The 14,223-nt window shown below is 32.1% G+C and overlaps 1 protein-coding gene across 1 annotated transcript in view; it reads right to left on the reverse strand.

Moving 5' to 3' along the window:
- The window catches only part of LOC140447526 (orexin/Hypocretin receptor type 1-like), a 1,044,614-nt gene that overhangs the window by 979,333 nt on the left and 51,058 nt on the right, over nt 1-14,223 (reverse strand). The gene's annotated exons all lie outside the window — the stretch shown is intronic.

Here is a 14,223-nt window from a genome sequence, read left to right on the forward strand (position 1 = left end):
GAACGGTTCAGTTGGAATCTTTGAGTTAATATGTGACGAACGACAGAGGTGAAGCTGGAGCGGAGGGGGAGAAAACGTGATTTAACTAAAGAACTATTATGCATGACCTTGAACAACTTCGATGACTCGTGAACGGTAAGCTGGTGAGCGCTGAATCTACGCTGCGAAATAGGGATGGCGGTTTTTGACAAAACACCGGTTTTCGGTTATACCGGTTTTTTTTGCTTACGGTTTAACCTGGCGGTTATAACCGGCCAAAAAAACCGGTTTTTCCAAAAACCGGTTTTCGGTTTTTTTAATCCAATAGGTTACAAGTTTGCACTTTCAGTTTGCTTCTGTATTTATAAAATAAAATAAAATTTGAATTATGGTTTTGTTTGGAATAATTACTTGAGAATAATAATTATGATTGGGGTCCAAAACAATACCTAACCTAATCCTAATTACCGTAAAAACCTAATAACCGGTTTTTACTTTAAAAATAAAAAACCGATTATAACCGGGACAAAAAAACAACCGATAAAACCGGTTATTGCGAAGTAAAAAAAACGGTTTTCGGTTAAAACCGGTAGGTTTTTCCCATCCCTACTGCGAAATCACATATTTTCTGATTCTGCTTAATATTCGTGTTATAAGATATAAAATAAATGAACTATTTTTGTTTCTAGAAGAATTAGAATTTCCCGCGATAGTTGCTGTTACCGAGCACTGGCTTGAAGTCAACAAACCTTTTTAGTAGAAAAATATGCCACAAAGAAAAATTGCGCTCATTTGCGCCCATATTTTTCTATCTTGTGCTATTCGAGACCACGTTGTTCCTGTTAATTTTCTAATATCATAATCCCATCTGAGATTTGGGCGCCCCTTTGGTCTCTTAGCGTTCCTGGAGTACCACATAGTTGTTCTAGTGGTCCATCTGTTATCTGTTCTTCTTGCCATATGTCCTGCCCATTGCATATATATATATATATATATATATATATATATATATATATATATATATCTACGGCATTAAGTGAACTCCGCCCATGTTAAAATTCAGGTTCAATTGAGCTCCGTGGTCAAGTGGATACCGATATACGGAGCTCACTTGACAATTCCGTAATATTGGTTCAGTCGATTCATCAACATGTAGAGTTTAATAATTTATAAAAATTTTTTGGAGCCTGTAAATACCCCTGTATCATAAATGTATATCGCTTAGTTCACGTGTATATATTATAGGGGTCGTTCAGATCTTCTTCATTGTATATTTGAACCATACGTTTATCGGTTTAAGTAAGCTCTGAGAGTTTGGCAACTGTGCGATTATACCGTATGTTTTCAACATATACCCTGAACGGTTTATATGGGCTCCTTATTTTTATCTACTGTTTGTAGACAGTGGAATGTCATACGCATTACACTGTGTAACAGAGGATATTATATTACCTGGTATAACTAAGTACTAAAATGTAACTGGTTCTTTAAAAAACAGGTATGTAGATACAAAAGGATTTGGGCTTATTATTGAATGGAATGTTCGCTTGCATCGAAAATTTTATTTTTTCTGTATTTTTAAAGATGTTGTTTTTTTATTTAATATAATTTTATTAGTTCAATTAGTTCAAGAAATTTCGTAATATATTTTGTTTACGTGAGTATGTCTTTGTACATTTTATGTAAGCATCTGAATAATAAAAACTACTTTTATTTTATCCAATCTTCTGCGATATATTGTATAAAGCTTTTTTAATATTTTAGTTCTGGTCTTATTTGTGTACTACATATGATATCTTGATAGAAGGTTATCTCAAAATAAATATGGTTAAGTGCTACAATAGATATTTTTGTGTTAAAATTAATAGAAAGAATGGTTAATTTGTCTAACAAGGTATATTCGGCAGCAGAAGCATATAGTACAAGCGTCTATGTTTTAAGGGCGGAAGGACGTGCGCCTCATTTTTAGCTGACAAGCTTGCGAAGAATATTATTTCTGGTCCTTAATTTACCTTTTAGTTTTAAACAATAATCTGTGACTGACCCGGTGTAATACAAACTATTTTCAAGGAATTTATAGGAAGTCTACAGTTCAATGATTTTATGACAAGATTGGATGTTCAGTTTTGTGAAAACGTCTATGTCGAGGAAATTGAAGGAGCACCCACGAGTTTTTCAGGGGTTTTGGCTGAAAATTGATTCATAGTTTATTTTTGTTGTGCAATAATAGGTGTCTCGTCTATATAATAGAAGTCCTAGTATCTACCGGTATGGATCGTTTGTTTGTGTAAATGTTATACAGTGTAGGTGCCTTTATGCTACCCCAAGCGAGACCGTTCTTCATCTGCTATTCTTAACATTGAGTGATACAAAAAATATTCTCTTGTGTAGGCATACGCAAATAATATAAGTGAGTTTGTTATCTAAGGGGATATCGTATAGTTTTTCGAGAAATATTTTGTAATTTAAGGTGTCGTAAGCGGCATTTGGATTGAAAAATACCACCCCTGATACCCGATATTTTTCGTACCCGTCTTTGATGTGTTGGGTAAGATTTAGCATTTGTAATGTACCTGATCTTCCCTATCTATAGCCACTTTTGTCTTTTAATTTGAGCTTTTCTTCAAATATCGGTGAAATCATATTAACGATCTTGTGCAAAAGTATTTTAAATAGCTGACAAAATAAAGATATTGGCCGATAGTTTTTGTGGTCGTTGGAGTTTTTGCCAGGTTTAAGCAAGGTAACAACTTTGGCTTGTCTCTAGATTTTGGGTGTTTCCATAATTTGAATACAGTTGTTCATCATCCGGATAAGCCATTGTGGTGTTTTTGGTCCAGATTTCGTAATAAGCTTTGTGCTCAGATCCTCAATGTCGGTAGTTGTATTATTTTTCATTAAATATGTAGATGGTGGATCCAAGCTCAACATCGTTGAAAGTTTCTCTGAAAGCTGACTGGTTTTGTCCTTTCTTACTTTGAGTTATTCTTTGCTTTTTTTCCGACAGAGATAGCATGTCTATATCTATAATGTGGTTTTCAGCGATAAGCTTTATTCCAAATACCCTACGTTAGGCCCTATATGTGTTTCCTGCACTAGAAATAAGTCAGATTCGTGTTTAGCGCATATGTCTGATCAGTTTAAGTAAAGTAAAATTTCTTGATCTCTAGATATACCCTTAACAGTTATAAACATTATGTTATTAGAATAGTTGGTCCTTAAAAGGACCAATTTGACAAAATCATATTAAAGGGGTGACTGAAGAATTAGCCGATTAATTATTTAATCATTACCCTGGGTATACCCGATTGTGGTGGTTTTCTTAGTACTTAAATTTTCGTAAAGGCTCGTTCTTTGAACCCCATAAGTAATGCCTAATATTTTACTTTTTATTGAAAATTTAAATTTTACATGCCGTGTATTACTTTTTGACGATATTTCGAATCAGATTTGTATAGTAATAATTTAAGGTATTAAAGAGCCTGTTTGTGGAAAATAAATAAGTTTGTGATATCGTTCTCAACTCATATATAGATAATAAAAAAATAAAAACAGTTAAAATAGGTGTAAAAAATTTCAACTTCATACATCGGCGCCATTGTTCAGGTGATGGGTTTATCACAGATATCAAAGGTTACATTTTAATTCAAGGTTCTATTTGCGTATTTTCAATATTAAAAGAGTAGGAAAAGACACGTTTATGCTTTTTTTTTAAATCTATTCTATTTTCTTTCTAAAGTTCCGTCTTTTTTGAACGACCTGTGGTCTTTTTTCAATTGGACACTTGTCCAAGGCTATGACAAATACTTTGTCCTCTGCTATTCTAAATTAATATGACTGATTCATTATTTTCTCTAAACATTCTGTCCTCTGCTATTCTACGTTAATATGACTGATTCATTTTCTCTTTCTTGCAGCTATTTTAATGTTTATCCTGTGTATCTTTTTCTACTTCTTCTTCTTCTTCTTCTTTTTATATAGCCATGACTCTGTCTGTTTTTCAATGTGCCTCCAGTAAGTTGCCGTTCCATGGTTTTCGTGGTCTTCCTACTGATCGTCTTCCTATTGGGTAACCGTCTCTTGCCGTGTCTACTGCTCTATTTGTTGTCATTTGGCTTATATGATCGTTCCATTCTACTCCTCTATTTCTTAACCAGTTCTTGATGTTCTTCACCTTGCATCTACATCATATATCTGTACTTCTAGCTCTGTCCCATAGTGTCTTACCATCAATTTTTCTAAGTGTTTATATCTCTGTTGTTTTTAACATCCTTTTTGTCCTGTTTATGTCAGGTCTTGTTTCTGCTGCGTTTGTCATTATTGTAAATTTTGTAAATTCTGCCTATGGTTTCTTTCCCGATATTTTTATTTCTTCATATTGTTTCATTTAGGCAGCCTGCGGCTCTGTTTGCTCTATTCAGTGGATCTTCCACTTAAGTTTCGAGCTTTCCGTAGCTAGATAATGTGATACCTAGATATTTAAACTTCATCACTTGTTCTATTATCTGACCTTCCAGCTACAATTAACATATTAGTAAACTTGCTGTTGTAACCATGCATTTTGTCTCTTTTGAGGAAATTAACATGTTAAATTTTCTGGCGGTTATATGAAATTGGTGTAGCATACGTTGTAAATCATCTTTACTTTAAAAGAATAGTACTGCGTCGTCTGCATAGCAGATTATTTTAATTTGTTTTTCTCCTATTTGGTATCCTCTTTTATTTCTTACTTTTTATTATTTCATCCATAATCCGGTTGAACAATAGAGGACTCAGGAAATCTCCCTGTCTTATCCCATTACCAGCTTCAATAGGGTCGGTTAGTTCTTCTACTACTTTTACTTTTATTGTGTTGTTTTGGTATATTTTATATTTTCGATTGTTTTGATTATTCAATGAAATTGACATTAATTTGATAGTTTCCATTTTATCAGTACTGATGGTATATAACTAGCATCTGTTGGATCTCTTGTTAGTAATTTCAGTGTAAATTATGACGAAACCAGAAATAACCCATAATATTATCCCACACCTCAAAGGTCTGCCTCGCTGTATCTGGGAGACGCAATAATTCGCTTTTGATAGATATAAACAAAAACCCACTAAGACGAACACAACATAAATCAAAAAAATCCGTCAACCTGTCAATAGGGACATGCAATATTAGATCGATGTCTACGGATGAATAAGTACATGAACTGAAAGAAGAATTAACAACCATAAAATGAGATATCATAGGCCTATCAGAAACTCGACGAAAAGAAGAAACCCGAATACAGCCTATGTCATACTTAAAATAAGAAGAACATTAATTAAAATTATCTAGGTATATGCCCCCACGACAGCTTATGATGACGGAAGATATCGAACTATTTTATGAAGATATATTAAAGACTATGGAAGAACATAAAAATCGTCTTATACTAGTAATTGGAGATTTCAATGCCAAACTGGGTAGAAAACTAAACAATGAAGAAACTAAAATAGGAGATTTCGGCTATGGTCAGAGAAATGATAGAGGTGCTACTTTGATGAACTACCTAGAAGAAAAGCATCTATACGCAATGAACTCCTTTTACAAAAAGAAGCCCCAACGAAAGTGGACATGGGTCAGCCCTAATGGATCCACAAAAAATGAGATCGACTACATACTGTCCACGGAACGATATATCATTAAAGATGTAACAGTTCTTAACAGATTCACAACAGGTAGCGATCACTGGATGGTCAGAGCAAAAATTAGTGTTGACGATAACTATGAAATGAAAAGAAAAATAATTAAAAACTAGGATCTAGTAGATAGAAACAAACTAGGGCAATATAAAGAGATATACAAAGACCTATTAAAAGAACAACTTACTTAAAAATTAGACAGTGATGACAAAGATATAGATGAAATAGACAACATACTTACAGCAACGATGATTACATCAGGAAAAGAAATAGCAAAAAAGGATCTAAAAAAGAACAATTATATATCAACAGAAACAAAGAAGCTTATGGATAAAAGAAGGAAGCTATAGAATATGTAGAAATCAATAAAACAATAAGCAGAATAATAAGAAAAAATAAGAGAAAAGAACAAGAAATAAAAATAGAAAAAGTAATACAAAACAACAAAAATATGAAATGCTTTAGACCGAAATTAGGTAAGTGTGAAATAAACAAAACAAAAGATGAAAACGGACTAGAAACAAACGTTAAAGATGACATTATAAATATTATCCACCATTTCTACTCAGAACTATATAAAACAAAAAAGGAACCACCAGAAACAATTAAAAACCAACTTAAGGCTAAAGTAAAAAATGTCAACTCAGAGCTACAGCCAGAAATAAGCAAATCAGAAATAAAGAAGGCCTTGAAAGAAATGAAAAACAACAAATCGCCAGTAAAAGATGGAATAACTGCAGATATGCTGAAATATGGTGGAAAAGTGGTAATTAACAATCTACATTCCGTTTTTAACAAGATATTAAAAGAAAAAAGAATCCCAAACAACTGGAAGGAATCCGTAACCATTATCCTACACAAGAAAGGGGATAAAGCAGATATAAAAAACTACCGTCCTATAACACTCCTCAATGTAATGTATAAACTCCTAACAAAAATTTTAACCAATAGATTGACGACAAAATTCGATGGATACCAGTCAAAAGAACAAGCTGGTTTAGGAAGGGATTCAGCACAAGTGACCATTTACTAAGTATGAAAATACTTATAGAACGAGCAAATGAATAATGAAAAATGAATAAGAAAATGAATTGACCACAGATATACGGAACTAATAGCCAATATATATAAGGAAGCCAAAACAACAATTAAAGTATATGAATAAACAAAATCAATACAAATAAATAGAGGCGTGAGACAGGGTGACACAATATCACCGAAACTTTTCAATCAGGCTCTGGAAGATATTTTTAAAAGATCAGAATGGGAAGAAAAAGGTATAAAAATTTATGGACAACGCTTGAACCATCTAATATACGCTGATGACATCGCATTGATAACAGATAAATGAGAATAATTATTTGAAATGATGAAAGAACTGGACGTAGAAGCTGGAAAGATAGGCCTTAATATGAATTACAGCAAGACCAAAATTATAACAAATACAGATGAAAACATCACAATGAGGATCGGACAAGATGAAGTAGAACAAGTTCAGGATTATATATATCTGGGTCAAACTATAAAACGTAACAAAGAAAACCAAACAGCAGAGATAAAAAGACGATTTAGACTGGCATGGGCGGCATTTGGCAAACTAAGCTACATTCTTAAAAACAAAAGATATCCACAGCATCTTAAGACCAAAGTATACAATCAATGCGTACTCCCTGTTCTAACTTATGGTTCCCAAACGTGGACATTTACAAAAGTAAACATGGACATAACCATAAAAACCCAAATAAATCGTTGATCAATTATTCACTATTAGGCAGTTAATGAGAAATGTTGGGAATACAAAAAAAAAACATTAAACTAGTTATTTATAGATTTTAAACAAACACTGATATAATCATAAGAATAAAACTATGAAATACCATGGCAGAACTAGGCTTACCTAATAAACTAATTTAAAAAGGAGTAATCTACAAGTAAAGTATCTTACTGTCGACTTATTTTCAAATGTACTGCAAAGAGCTCTAAAAAATGTGAACGAATTATTAACAGCTGTTTTGAAAACTAAATATTATGAGACGAATTGGGGATATTATATTACACAAACTAAACCGCTTGCCTACAAAAAATATTAGGAAAATATGATACGACGGAAAAGACTAATGACTTTACAGTTAATTGCCACATAAGTATCAATGTAACTATAGCTCACAAAATGGGTTCAATTACATTGCAATTTTTAAATTTTTCGTGATAAAATGAAGTGATTCATTGTTGTTTTGAAAAGGTAAGTTGTTTTTTATTTTTGTATTACTATCATCTGATATTGTAATATCAACAACATTTTTCATAATATATTCTGAAATGCGCTTTCTATTACTGATAACGAACAGAAGTTTTTTTAACTTCTCGTTAATATAATTATGTAGGAATTTTGATTTTTATCTTGTTCTTACTATAGTGCTAAAGCACAAATGTAGTTATAGTCTACCGTATTTTTTCATAGTGGTCATAGTTTTTGATTGTAGTATAGCTTATGTGTTTATAATAACTAGCACATAGAAAATAATAAAATTTTGTACCCTGTGCTTTATGTTTATTATCCTTTATTGTATTGGAACATCTAGAAGTATAGTAATACATTTTAATTGTTGAACAAAAGAGAAAATAAAAACACTTTTTGTGGTGTGCCACTTAACCATACACAAAATCGTACACAAATAGTCAAATGGTAGTAAAAGTTTCTGATATAGGCCGCCAGACGGCAAAGGCATCGCCGCGCTCGATGTCTATACTATGAAATGTTTTTCAGATAGTCTTCGGATCAGATTTTTTCAAAACATTAAATTACATCTTTTTGTCTTTCTTTATTTAGGCTAACCGCTACTGTTTTTTTTCTTCAGCGTTTCTTCTTAAATTACATTAATGTTATATTTACAATTCTTTCTGGAACGAGCTATAATTTTTCTCAAATAACCATTTTGTGTGGTTTAGTCACCTTACGGTTTAGCGTGCTTTGGCTCTTTAAAGTCCCTTTTAATATTAATATCGTTTGAGAAATTTTTCCCAGATGACTAAATAAATTTCTTTAACATACAAGAGAGAGGACGTAGAGTAGGGCATAACGTAACTTAGATGTTGAATGAAAACTGCAAATTGCTGCTTAGATTGACAAATACCACTCCTCATACCTAATATCTTTTGTACCCATCTTTGCTGTGTTGGGCAAGATTTAGTATTGGTGACGTACATGATCTTTCCTGTCTATAGCAACTTTTGTCTTTTAATTTGAGTTTTTCTTCTGTTTTACCTCTTGAGAAGTATTTTGTAAAGCTGACAAAATAAATATATTGACCGATAGCTTTTGTGGTCGTTGGAGTTTTTGCCAGGTTTAAGCAAGGCAACAACTTTGTCTTTGCTTTGTTTATCTGAAGACTTTGGATATCAGTAACTGTTGTATTTTTGGTCCAAATTTTATAATAAGCTTTGTGCTCAGATCTTCAGTCAGTGCCGTACTATTCTTCATTATATACGTAGATAGTGGATCCAAGCTCAACATCGTTAAAAGGTTCCTTCAGCTGACTGGTTTTGTCCTCTCTCATTTTAAGTTTTTCTTTGCTTCTTTGCCGGCAGAGATAGCACTTTTACATTTATTATGTGATTTTCAGCGATCAGCTTAATACCAAATACACTATTTTTTGCCTTCTATGTATTTTCTGCACTAGAAATGCGTCACATTTGTGCTAAGCGCATATGTCTGATAAGGTTAAGTAAAGTAAAGTGTGTTTATCTTTAGATATGCCCTTAATATTTATAGACATTATTAGAATAATTGATCCTAAAAAGGACCGATTTGACACAAATCATATTGACCGGGTGATTCTGATTAGCCGATTAATTAATTATTCATTACCCAGGGTACAACTGATTACGGTGGTCTTATTTGTACTCAAATTTTCGTAAAGGCTTTTCTTTTGAACCCCATAAGAAATGGCTAATTAACTTTTCATTAAAAATAATTTTACACACTGTTACTTTTCGACGATATTTCGAATCAGATTTGTATAGTAATAAGTATAGTTAATATGAAGTCTCTTTGTGAAAAGTAAATGAGTTTGTAATATCGGTCACAACTCATATATGAATGATAAGGACATAAACGGTTAAAATAAGTGCACAGAATTTTAACTAAATATATCGGCGCCATTGTTTAGGAGATGGATTTATCCCAGAGATTAAAGGTTAAATGTATATTCCAGGTTCTATCTACGTATTTTCATTACTAAAAAAGTATATTTAAAATAAAGGCCTTAAGATATATTTAGATTCTATGGAAATTAGAATCTATGGAAATTAGCAAATTAAAAAATACAGACATAATTATTCTGAATGACAAAATTGAGACAAACAGTTGCCTCAAGTATTGTTTATATTGTAAAGGTTATCGTCATAGTATAGTCAGAACGCAACAAGGTTCTATTGGCTTTTCTGCTTTTTGTCTCCTCATTCCTATTGAAAACTTAGCCACGTAAATAACGTTTTAAAAATATGTATCAATATTTCTTTAGTGTCTTTCCTAAGATAACTTTTTTTAAGCCTACTTCGTTTGACTACATGTAATGGATTTGATAGTTCCCAACAGATAAGTATTGATTGTAGGTTGGATAGCAGTTGGTTGTACAGGCATGTGTTGATAAATATGATGGGTCGGTAGGTAGTTCCATTATTCCTAAATCTGACCATATGTTACCTCCCCTGTTGATTCGTGGACGTCCTAAGGGCATTTTTTCTCTCGGGGCATTCTCCCAGTTTAACTTGGAAATGCAGTTATTAGAAAGCCTTTGGATGTAGCCAGCGTAACTTTGGCGTTGAGATTTAGTCTCTTGTATGACGTTGCTATCTTTATATATCTGTTAGACCTTGGCATTAGTTCCGGTTCGGTATTGGTTAGTATTCGGACCTTTGTAAGTTGGAAAATAATTCTGATGGCTTTTCTAGTAATCCTGATCTAATTAATACCTAAGTTTTACTTACATTGTTTTGTCAGCGTTCTCGTCACATTTAAGTCAATAGGGATTTTAGGATTTTAGGGATTTGTATTAGACTTCTGGATTTAAAAGTGTTATGTGGGTTATATTTACATCAGTTAGCTACCTGAATATTCCATTTTATTTCTTATGTGACAGCGTTATCTACGATACCTAAAACGCTGCAATCTTTCAAAATTATATGGGTTTATTGTTATAGTACATCCACTAATAATTTTCCAACATAAACATGTCTGATTCTGGTATCAAAGAGACCGCCTTTCAAATCAAGGTTGTCAGACATATTTCCTAAAATTCCTAAGGTTATATTTAAAAAATATTCTCTATCCGCTATTATTCAATTGCTAGTCAAAGAACGACACTCTTAAAAAATGATATGAACATATTCCCAAAAAATATATCTATAAATTAATTAACTAGGTACTAATATTTCCATGGACTCTTCACTAATGAATTAAAGCAACCGTGAACGTTTATATATTACTTATGCTCTAAGTAATTTTCGAATATCGGCAACATTGTAGTCTGGAGAGAATTTGAACATTCGATCTATCTTGACGTTGCCATGTTGGTGAATTTAGCGGTAATACTCTTATAGATATAATGATCGACTTTTAAGAAATCAGACATCTTTTAAGAATCCAAGTTCTCAAAAACGGTTACAAGAATTGTATTATTTTTTTCCAAATTTCATTGATTTTATACCTTACCTGGAAACATGAAAAATTGCAGATATATTAATATGTTATATTAAAGTTACATTCAGTAATTTTAAAGTCATGCATTATGACAACAGCGCATCGCAAAGCGATAAATCGTAATCAACACCTGTGTGTCTGGCTCGGTGACACACTAAAATATTCCTATTTGGAAGCAGATATCACAGGCGGAGGTCTATAAGGTATAAAAAAAAATAAGTAATATTATATTTTTCTAGAATGGCATTTTGGAGACCGTTTGAAACGAATGATCAAGATGCATCAACTTCTGTGTTATCAATAAATAATGAAAATGATTTTAATGACAGCCCGGAATTAAAAAATAAAGATTTGCACGTACAATCCCAAAGAATAGTTTTAAATATGTATGAGTGTTTAAAAAAAGAAAATATTGGGATGGCTGATAATGCAATTGTTTCGAGAATTCATATATTAACAAAAATCGGGTATAAGACGATATATACAATTATTAAATTAGGCACTGTTACAGATCATTCCTTAAAACGAAAGCGACCAAATAAAAAATTGGGTAGGATTGACACTGCTGCAAAAGACGTTATTCAGCGAACAGTTTACAATTTTACAGGCACACTGACGATTCTTTTCAGTCCTTCTAATTAATTTCTTTACAGCTATCGCGATGCATCTTGAACACTAGTATTCATTATTATACAGTGTGTCGCATTTAAGATGAAGACAACTCTATATATCAGCTACTAAAATACATACAGATTTGACATTTTGCACAGTCATACATGTTGTTAGTGCACATTTTTTTAAGATAGTCATCTGAAATTTAAATTTTAAACGCGGCTTACTGCGAATCCACAAACAGGGTAAATTTTCGATATTTTGCTTCGCGTTAGAGAAATCGGAAAAACTTATTTGGAAAAGTTGTTCCACTTATTGTAAACGCACATACCAAATTTCATGACAAAATTCGCAATTTTAGTTTTTCAGTATTATTTGTAATCTCGATCCTAAATCTACAATTGGCTGTCTAAAGATGCATCTCGGGACAGCCAACTGTCCGTTTTAGAATCCTGACTACAATTGAAGAGCTTATTTCCAAAGTGTCTTACATCCATATAATGAAATCCATGAAATTACAGATTTTCATACAAATTTAACATACAAATTATACAATTTTACAATTTTCATATGCACTTTTAAATGGTAAATAAGAAGTTGTTTTGGTACATATAACTTTATTCTAGACTTGAAGAAATCTATAAAGTTTAAAAAAAGAAAATTTAAAAAATCGAAATTTTGGATTTAAGACACTGGAAATAAGCTCTTCAATTAATGAAAAAAGTAAAAGTGCGAATTTTGACATAAAACTTTGTTATGTGGGGTTAAAATAATATTTGGAACATCTTTTCCAAATAACTTTTTCAGATATCTCTAACTCGAAGCAAAATATTGAAGATTCACCCTGTTTGTGCATTAACAGTAGGCCGTGTTTAAAAATTAAATTTCAGTTGACTATCTTAATTGCTGGATAGACAATGTTTTAAAATTTTCTGACAGAATGAGCCATTATTTACAGATAATTGTAAAAAAATATTATGGTTTATGTAAAAACTAAATAATAAGTCCAATATTCTTATAAATCACTAAAATTAACAAGCTTTAATTTGAAAGAATTAATTTGTTATTTATTCGGTGTTGTGAGCCCGCTCCCATTTGAAAAAAAAAACTGATTCTGTCCTTTGAAGAGTCCTATTCAAAAATGCCCCGTTTAAACAAATCGAAGGTTGAAGGGTGCCGGACATTTTTGCCGGAAACAATTCAAATTCAAAAGATCACCTTTTTCTGCTACGGAAAATATTGCTCCGATTTCTCACCAAAATCAATGTTGATACTTTAGTTTAGATACTCTTGAATCTCAAAAATACTCATTTACATATTTTTCAAGCCTCGAAAATGCATAGTAGGTATCGCATTTTTCGGATTTTAAATCGCTTATATCTCCAAAACTATTAACTTTTGAGAAAAATGACATAGATCTTATTTAGAGTCACCCAAAAACCTAAAAAATATTTTTTGGAGCACAAAAGGTGATATTTTGAATTTGTTTAAAAAATTGTTTAAACAATTTCTGCCCAAAAATTGAGAAATTTTCCTGAATATAATTATGTAAAAATTAATAAAAATTATATGATTTTTCTTGAAATATGCGCTTGATAACTGATCCCTTTTCTTAATTTCCACGCCAATGGTCGGCACCGACATCAAAGAACCTCAAAAGCCGACGCTTGGCAAATTGACAATGGAAAAAGTATACGTTATGCCCTACCCTACGTCCTCTCTCTTGTATGTTAAAGAAATTTATTTAGTTTTCTCATTACTTACTATCAGACCGTTTTTTACTGCTAATAGCATTATTTTGTAGCATTCTAATATTTAATTTATGAATTAAATCCGGATAGCAAATAGATATTTTTCACTTTCTCGGAGAAATAATATTCTAACATACAAAATCCTATTAAATTGCCAAAACCTTTCTTGCATATTATATTTACTTATGAGGGACAGCAGCAACATCAGTACCATAATAAGGCGTATAGTCCTGGACTGGCTAATCGTTGGATAATTGAAAGCATGAGTGTAGCAGTTATATTGTTTTCGGGACTGCTACCTGGTATCGGGGAGCAGAGATATCAGTACCAAGTTAGTGCATATAGGAATTGTTGCTTGAACTTTATTATTATTAAACAGCACTATATTTCCTAGTAAAATCCTCATGACTTTACAGTAAGACAAATTTTCGAACGTTGGTTATGGAAACATCATGTACATACCACCGGATTCCCTAGATCGAAATTCAGCAAAATTCTTTTAATAAT

Source organism: Diabrotica undecimpunctata, chromosome 8 (genome assembly GCF_040954645.1).
Source record: "Diabrotica undecimpunctata isolate CICGRU chromosome 8, icDiaUnde3, whole genome shotgun sequence".
NCBI lineage: Eukaryota > Metazoa > Arthropoda > Insecta > Coleoptera > Chrysomelidae > Diabrotica > Diabrotica undecimpunctata.